The sequence below is a fragment of the Peromyscus californicus genome, unplaced genomic scaffold, assembly GCF_007827085.1.
Source record: "Peromyscus californicus insignis strain IS unplaced genomic scaffold, ASM782708v3 Scaffold_20__1_contigs__length_68692818, whole genome shotgun sequence".
NCBI lineage: Eukaryota > Metazoa > Chordata > Mammalia > Rodentia > Cricetidae > Peromyscus > Peromyscus californicus.
Genome location: NW_026294503.1, coordinates 47,903,242 through 47,910,292, shown reverse-complemented (window position 1 = coordinate 47,910,292; position 7,051 = coordinate 47,903,242). Strand labels below are relative to the sequence as shown.

General features: G+C 52.9%; 1 protein-coding gene across 1 annotated transcript in view; it reads left to right on the top strand.

Moving 5' to 3' along the window:
* The first annotated feature begins 1,854 nt into the window (after window positions 1-1,854).
* Window positions 1,855-7,051, top strand: part of A4galt (alpha 1,4-galactosyltransferase (P blood group)) — a 30,592-nt gene continuing 25,395 nt past the window's right edge. Inside the window, 1 exon segment of the mRNA XM_052748477.1 lies at window positions 1,855-2,034. The gene's annotated coding sequence lies outside the window, so the exon portion shown is untranslated.

Genomic DNA, 7,051 nt, shown 5'->3' with positions numbered 1-7,051 from the left:
CTCTTCAGCCCCCCAGTACTCACGCTTAACTGTTCTCTACCTTCCTAATGCTGCAAACCTTTAATACAGTTCATCATGTTGTGGTGACCCCCCCCAACCACCACTTCATAACTGTAGTTATTTTTCCCCTTTGGTTTTTCGAGACAGGGTCTCTCTGTGTAGTTTTGGTGCCTGTCCTGGAACTCGCTCTGTAGACCAGGCTAGCCTCGAACTCACAGACATCTGTCTGCCTCTGCCTCCTGAGCGGGCTGCCCACGTTAATTTTTGAGACAGAATGTCACTGAATTTATAGAGTTAGATGTCACTGAGTTAGATGACTGGCCAGCAAGCTCCAAGATCTTCCCAAATGCTGATGTTATAGATGCACCCTGCTGGGATTGGCTTTTTTTTTTCATGGATGGAAGGACTCACATTCAATCTCTTTCTTTTTTTTATTTTTTATTTTTTAAAGATTTATTTATTACATATACAGTGTTCTGCCTGCATGTATGCCTGAATGCCAGAAGGGGGCACCAGATCTCATTATAGATGGTTGTGAGTCACCATGTGGTTGCTGGGAATTGAACTCAGGACCTCTGGAAGAGCAGCCAGTGCTCTTAACCTCTGAGCCATCTCTCCAGCCCCACATTCAATCTCATGATTGTCTGAGAAGGTGGTTGACACCTGTTGGTTACCGGCTAGCGATGACTCTGGTCTTGGTCTGTGTCTCCCCCTTCCCCCCTCCCCGGCTACCTGTAGGCCAAAGGGCTCCACCTACACCTAGCAGGCAGAAAGGGGCTAGCCATCTTCCCAGACCCTTGTCTGAGGGTCTGTTTGTGTGTGTAGTTGTTTATGAGATAAGGGTCTCAGTATGTAGCTCTGGCTGTCTTGGAACTCACTCTGTAGATCAGGCTAGCCTTAAACTCACCGAGACCTGCCTGTCTCTGCCTCCCAAGTGCTGGGATTAAAAGTGTCGAAAAAAACAAACAAAAAAAAAGTGTGCAGTGCAACGTCATTTGTGTTTTCAGATGGCCATCCCAGCATTTGGGAGGCAGAGGCAAGAGGCTTGTCACAAGTTTGAGGCCACTGTGGTTTACATATACATATATACCCACTACCAAGAAAGCAGTGGGTTAAAATGAGACCCAGTCAGAGAAACCCAAAACAAAATAAAACCGGGGAGTCATGAGCACTAACCGGAATGAGAGGGGCAGGCTCGCCAGATGGCTGTCAGCTGGAGGCTGATCTCCTGGAAAAGCAGGGGTAGGTATAGCCGAGAGCTGGGTAATATCAGAACGGGGGAGGGGGGTGGGGTGGGGCTGAGAATTTTCTACAGATTTCGCTTATTCGAAACCTCTTCATCCAGAGTGTTCTGAGGGTTGGGGTAGGGTGTTTCCATCTTCTCAGCGTCCTGGACACGGATTTGTGTGGTGAGAGTGACGAAGAGCGGCGGGCAAGGGAGGGCGCATCGACTTCCAGCTGGAAAGGAGCTGGCTGGGAAACTGCCACTAAGGAATTGCATGCCGTGGGCCTGGCCCTTCCTGAGTCATAGCAGGGCTGTGGGGGTCCAGGGGAGTGGCGTCTGGCTGACTCAAGTTCAGACTCTGCCCTTCTCAACTGCAGAAGCCTAGGTCTCCTTTCTTTCTTTCTTTCTTTCTTTCTTTCTTTCTTTCTTTCTTTCTTTCTTTCTTTCTTTCCTTTCTTTCTTTCTTTCTTTCTTTCTTTCTTTCTTTCTTTCTTTCTCTTTCTCTCTTTCTCTCTCTCTCTCTCTCTCTCTCTCTCTCTCTCTCTCTCTCTCTCTCTCCCCCCTTCCTTCTTCCTTCTTTCCTTCCTTCCTTTTTTTTTTTTTTCATCTGTTAAAATGAGAAAACGGAGCCACGGGTTGGGGACTCACTCCTGTCTTCCCAGAGCTTGGAAGGAGGATGAGGCAGAAGGATTGCTAGAAGTTCGGGGGCGGCGTTGGCTGGGGAGAGAACCCGCGTAGTGTGGGTGGCCCTGAGGCTGAGAAGGCGGTTCACACCTGTTGGTTACCGGCTGGCGATGACTCTGGTCGTGGTCTGTGTCTCCCCCTCCCTCCCTCCCTCCCCGGCTCCCGGGAGGCCAAAGGGTTGGGCGGACACCCCGCAGGCCGAGAGGGGCCCGCGGGGCAGGGCTGGCTGACCCCGCCCAGGGTGGAGGGGCGGCGCTCCTGTCGGCTGGGCTCACGCCGTCACCCTCCAGGGCAGCAGTAGCTGCCCGCCGCCGCGGGAGTCGGAGGTACTTGGGGATTGGGGGCAAGGCAGCGGGCAGGGGTCCTCGTTGGGAACTAGGACTCCCCTGGTCTAGGCCTGGCGGGGGAGGGTGAGCTTCGAGACCCTAGAAGCCTGGGTCCCCACCTGGCCACCTGTTCCACAGGTGACAATTGTCCGCGCACCAGTTCCGCGCTGTGGTCCCTCGATCGCCGCCGGTACCCGAGCTGCCCCCTCCCCCCCGAAGTTAAGCGCGGTGCGGGCTAGTCTGGACTGGCTAGGGTTCCGAGATTCATCTCGCAGCCCCGATGGCCCTTGGTGGGTGAGGTTCACGGGGGAGGGGGACAACTGGGGATCCGAAGCCCAGATGCCAAAGCGCTGCTCGGCGACCTTGGGTGCGCAGGAGACCTGGGAGGCCGCGGCGGGGCGCGTCCAGGAGAGGACTGGATCACCGTGCCCTGCTGGGAGGACTGCGGGCCGGGAGTTGGCGCTGGCCTTTCCGAGGCTCCAGCTTCGGACCCGCCGCAGGGGGAAGGGTCTTCAGGTGGAAGGGGTAGCCTGGGAAAGAGCTGGAGAGCAAGGAAAGCCGGCGTGGAGCCGCTGGTCCCAGCGCTCGGTCTCAGGATCAGCACGCTCCCGCCTCTCCTCTTCTCCAGATGAGAACAATTGAGGTGGGATTGGAAGCCTGATGGGCTTGGAAGAGGCTGCGGCTGTGAGATTTATCCTATGCACGCCTCTTCTCTGTTAGGGCGAACACCCTTGCCTTAGTTTCCTCGCATGTCATCTGGGGCTAGAAGTTCTCATCTCCTTGACAGATTCCACCGAGCCTCTCGCCCGATGGAGATTAAGAGTCTCCCCTCCGTGGACCCTCTACTCTCTCACAAGCACAGCCATCCAGCTGCTGCAACCCCTCCCGGCTCCCTCCCGGCTCCCTCCCGGCTCCCTCCCGGCTCCGAAGTGCCCGCCCCCAGCCTCTCCCTCAACACAGCTCTGACCTTTCTGCTCTCTCCTCCCAAAGAATGAAGAATCTGATAGAGCAGGGCTGCCCCCCCAACAACAACTGCACCCACAATCACCCCAGCTTCTGACCTTCCGCGGGTCCCTAAACCCACTTATCATGCGCTCCTTAAACGGAAAGCCCACAAAGGAAAGTCCTCAAATCAAAGACCAAAATCTACAGGAACTCGGAGGAGAAGAGGGAGTCCTGGTCTCCTGGTTTTGTGTTGTTTGTTTGTTTGTTTGTTTTTGAAAACGGTTCTCCAACCCTCAGATGCTGGTCCCTGCCTGGACCGCTCAGTATGAGGGGACCTACTTGGAGATTCTGCAAAGAGTTTGCTTTGTTTTCTTCCATCAATGAGGGCCCTGCAGCTGGCTAGTTTGACGGAATTAGTCCCAGTATGAGATTGTGCCCTGGTAGGAGGAGTGATGAATGTCCCAGGGTGTGGGCAGGGTTGGTTGAAACTCTAGAGGTGACTGTGCCTTACCACATCAGCCCAAATCAGCCTGGTCTTGGTGCCGGTGGAAGGGCGGGCAGTCCAGACGGTCAATGACCCAAAGTTGCACCGTTATTGACTGAGCCACCTCAAGTGCCCGTGTTTTTATTTTGTGATGCATTTGGTTCTTTTAGCCACTGTTACTTTTTGTTTTGTTTTGGGACAGGGTCTCACTGTGTAGCCCTGGCTGCCCCAGAACTCTGTGGAGACCAGGCTGACCTCCAACTCGGAGATCTGCCTGCCTCTGTCTTGAAAGTGCTGGAATTAAAGGCCTCTGCCACCCACCCACCCCCCACCCCCACCCCCACCCCGCACTCCTCCCACCCCCTCCCACTTAGATACTGTTACATTTTAATAAATGCATACATGTAGACATTGCTGAATTTTCCTGGAAAAGAATTAACTGGTTAGGGTGTGAGAATGTGTCACAGCATTCACAGAGCACAGGCTCTACTGAAGCTCTGAGCATCCTTCCTCAGGCTGTGGGTGTATCTCATTTTTCCTAGAAATAAAACCACTGAGCCAAACAGGAGAAACAGGCAACAGCTGAGAGTCTGTGCGCTGTTTTTCAGCGGGTGTGAGCTCTTCAGTGAGGAGCTCTCTCTACTCCTGCTGCTCTAGGTAAATGTTTGAAGAGCTGGGGTGGGCTTTTGTTTGTTTGTGGTGGTGGTGGTGGTTTGGTTTTAGATTTGTTTATTTTACTTTCTGTGTATGAGCATTTTGCTTGTATGTAGGTGTACCCCACTAGTACCTGGTGTCCTTGGGGGTCAAAAAGAGTGTCTGATCCCCCTGGAACTGGAGTTGAGAGAGTCATCACCATGTGGTTCCTGGGAATCGAACCTGGGTCCTCTGAAAGAGCAACAGGTCCTCTTAACTGCTGAGCTGAGCTACCCCAGTCCCAGGAGCTGAGTTCTATGTTTTTGTTTGTTTAGTTTTTTTGGTTTGAGTAGAATCTCAAGTAGCACATACAGGTCCTCACATGCTATGTAGCGTTAAGGCTGCCCTTAAACTTCCAATTCCCCTGCTTCCCCGAATGCTGGGACTATAGATCACGGTGCCCAGTTTTATGGGGTGTTGGAGATCAAACCTAGGGCTTCATGAAACTTAGCAGTCTAGCAACTGGGCTTTACCCCTCCTCCCGTGAGGAACAGGTTTTTAATTTTAATTTTTCGATGTGGGTGTGTGGGTGTATGGGTGTGGGGGTGTGGGTGGGTGCGCGCGCGCGCGCTCCTGCTCACTGAGAGACTTGGCTACATTTAGAAGCTGATTGGAAATAGCTAGAAAAGAGCTCTGCAGAGGTCTGGGGTGAAGGAAGGGGGCTAGTCAATAGACTGAGGCCCCAGGGGACCCAGGAAGTAGGAACGCAGCCTGCTCTGGAGGGAGGTGAGGGCAAGAATTGGGAGAAAGGGGCTGAGAGAGCCCTCTTTGAACTGGCTTTGAGCACCTTGGTGGGGGGGAGATGAGTGAGACTCCTCAGGGGAGGGCAAGCCTTCTGCATCCTAGATGAAGGCTATCTTGGGGCTCCCTAGGGTTGGACTGGCTGTTTGAGTCTGGGACCTCTAGAGTCCTCATGTGAAATAGCAACTGTTGACGTCCCCCATTGACACACTCCAGAGATGGAGAAATCCTCGCAGGTGGCTGTTTCCCTTATGGGGCTTTGTGTCTGGTAGATTTCAAGAAGTGGAGCCCAGCAGCTCCAGTGTGAGTGAGCGTCCCCTGCTCTCTCCCTGGGGACCTTCATTTCCATCTGGGTAGGGAGCCCTACCTGCAGGGCTGGGAGAATGGCCTTTCTTTCTGTTCCGGAGTCTGCACACCCTTGAACCTGTGCCTCTCCCCTGGGCCCAGGTTCTCCCACGAGCTCTGACAGCACAGCCTCTGACGCTACACCTGCTGGTGGAAGCTGGCAGACGGGAAGCTTGGGCCACCATGCCCAGCCAGTGTGGAAACTTTCAAATGGACCAAAAGCAGTGCTTTACTAATTTAGGCTGAAACATCTCAACCCACCCCACTCGCTACCCTAAACCTTTCTAGCCCAGCTCCTGGGTCCTATATAAACCTGCCATTCCGGCCATGCCTTCTCTTGGTTCTTCCCTTGGTCCTTGGCCTCTCCACCCAACCCCCTCATTTGCCTCCCTTCTCTCATGGCCTGGTTCTGTCTTGACTCTTCCAGATGCCTCTGGCTGTACTTTCTCATATCTGCAATCAAAACCTTCTCCTCAACCATACCTAGGATTGCTCACGTCCTCATTTTCAGTCATGGGTGCTAAGGATGTACTCTGCAACCGAGATAACCCACCCTTACACACACACACACACACACACACACACACACACACACACACGGTGATAGATTGTGTACCCCAATAAAGCTTGCCTGGGGATCAGAGGACAAAGCCAGCTACTGTATTAAACATAGAGGTCAGGCAGTGGTGGCACGCACCTTTAATCCAAGCATTCAGGAAGAAGAGAGCCATCTCCATCCAGATCTCTGTGAGTTCAAGACTACACTGGGAATAGAGCCAGGGGTGGTGGCACATGCCTTTAATCCCAGCACTTGAGATCTCATGCCTTTGCTTGGGAAGCATACCCACCTTTAATCCCAGGAAGTGATGTCTGTGCACAGAAAGGTATATAAGGCGTGAGGAAACAGGGAGTCTTGCTCTTGAGGCTAAGGATTTTGTAGAGAGGTAAGAACGTGGCTGACTTGTTCTGCTTCTCTGATCTTTCAGCTTTCGCCCCAATATCCAGCTCTGGGTTTTTTATTAAAACTGTTTAGCAATTCTTGTTACACACACACACACACACACACACACACACACACACACACACACACACACACAGCCACCCTGGATGGGTGGGGCTCCATGAAGGTCCAGGAGCCCCAGGTTCATGGGGCTTTACTGTGCCTTTCACAGGACATCAGAGGGTGACCTCACCCTGTCCCAAGGAAGCCAACTGCAATTCCAGGACAGGACAGGAATGACCCTGGGAGGAACAGGGAAGCTGTTCTTAGGAAGTCCAAAATATGTGTCTTTATTTGCACCCTCAGGTGGTGAGGTGGATTATGGTAGTTACAGGTGTGACTTCATCCTTAAATCCCAGCACTGGGGAGGCAGAGGTAGGGGGATCTCTGTGAGTTCCAGGCCAGCCTGGGCTACAAAGTGAGTTCCAGGTCAGCCTGGGCTACGTGCAGTGAGACCTTGTCTCAAAAAGAGTTTTGAGCAGGTGTGGTTTTTGTCTTTGGATGGGGGTCAATAATTTACAAGCAGCACTCCCCAGAGTTAGGTACTGCATTGGATCCTGAAGAAAAGACGACAAGTAATTCACTCATTATTCAGAGACTGTACAGGC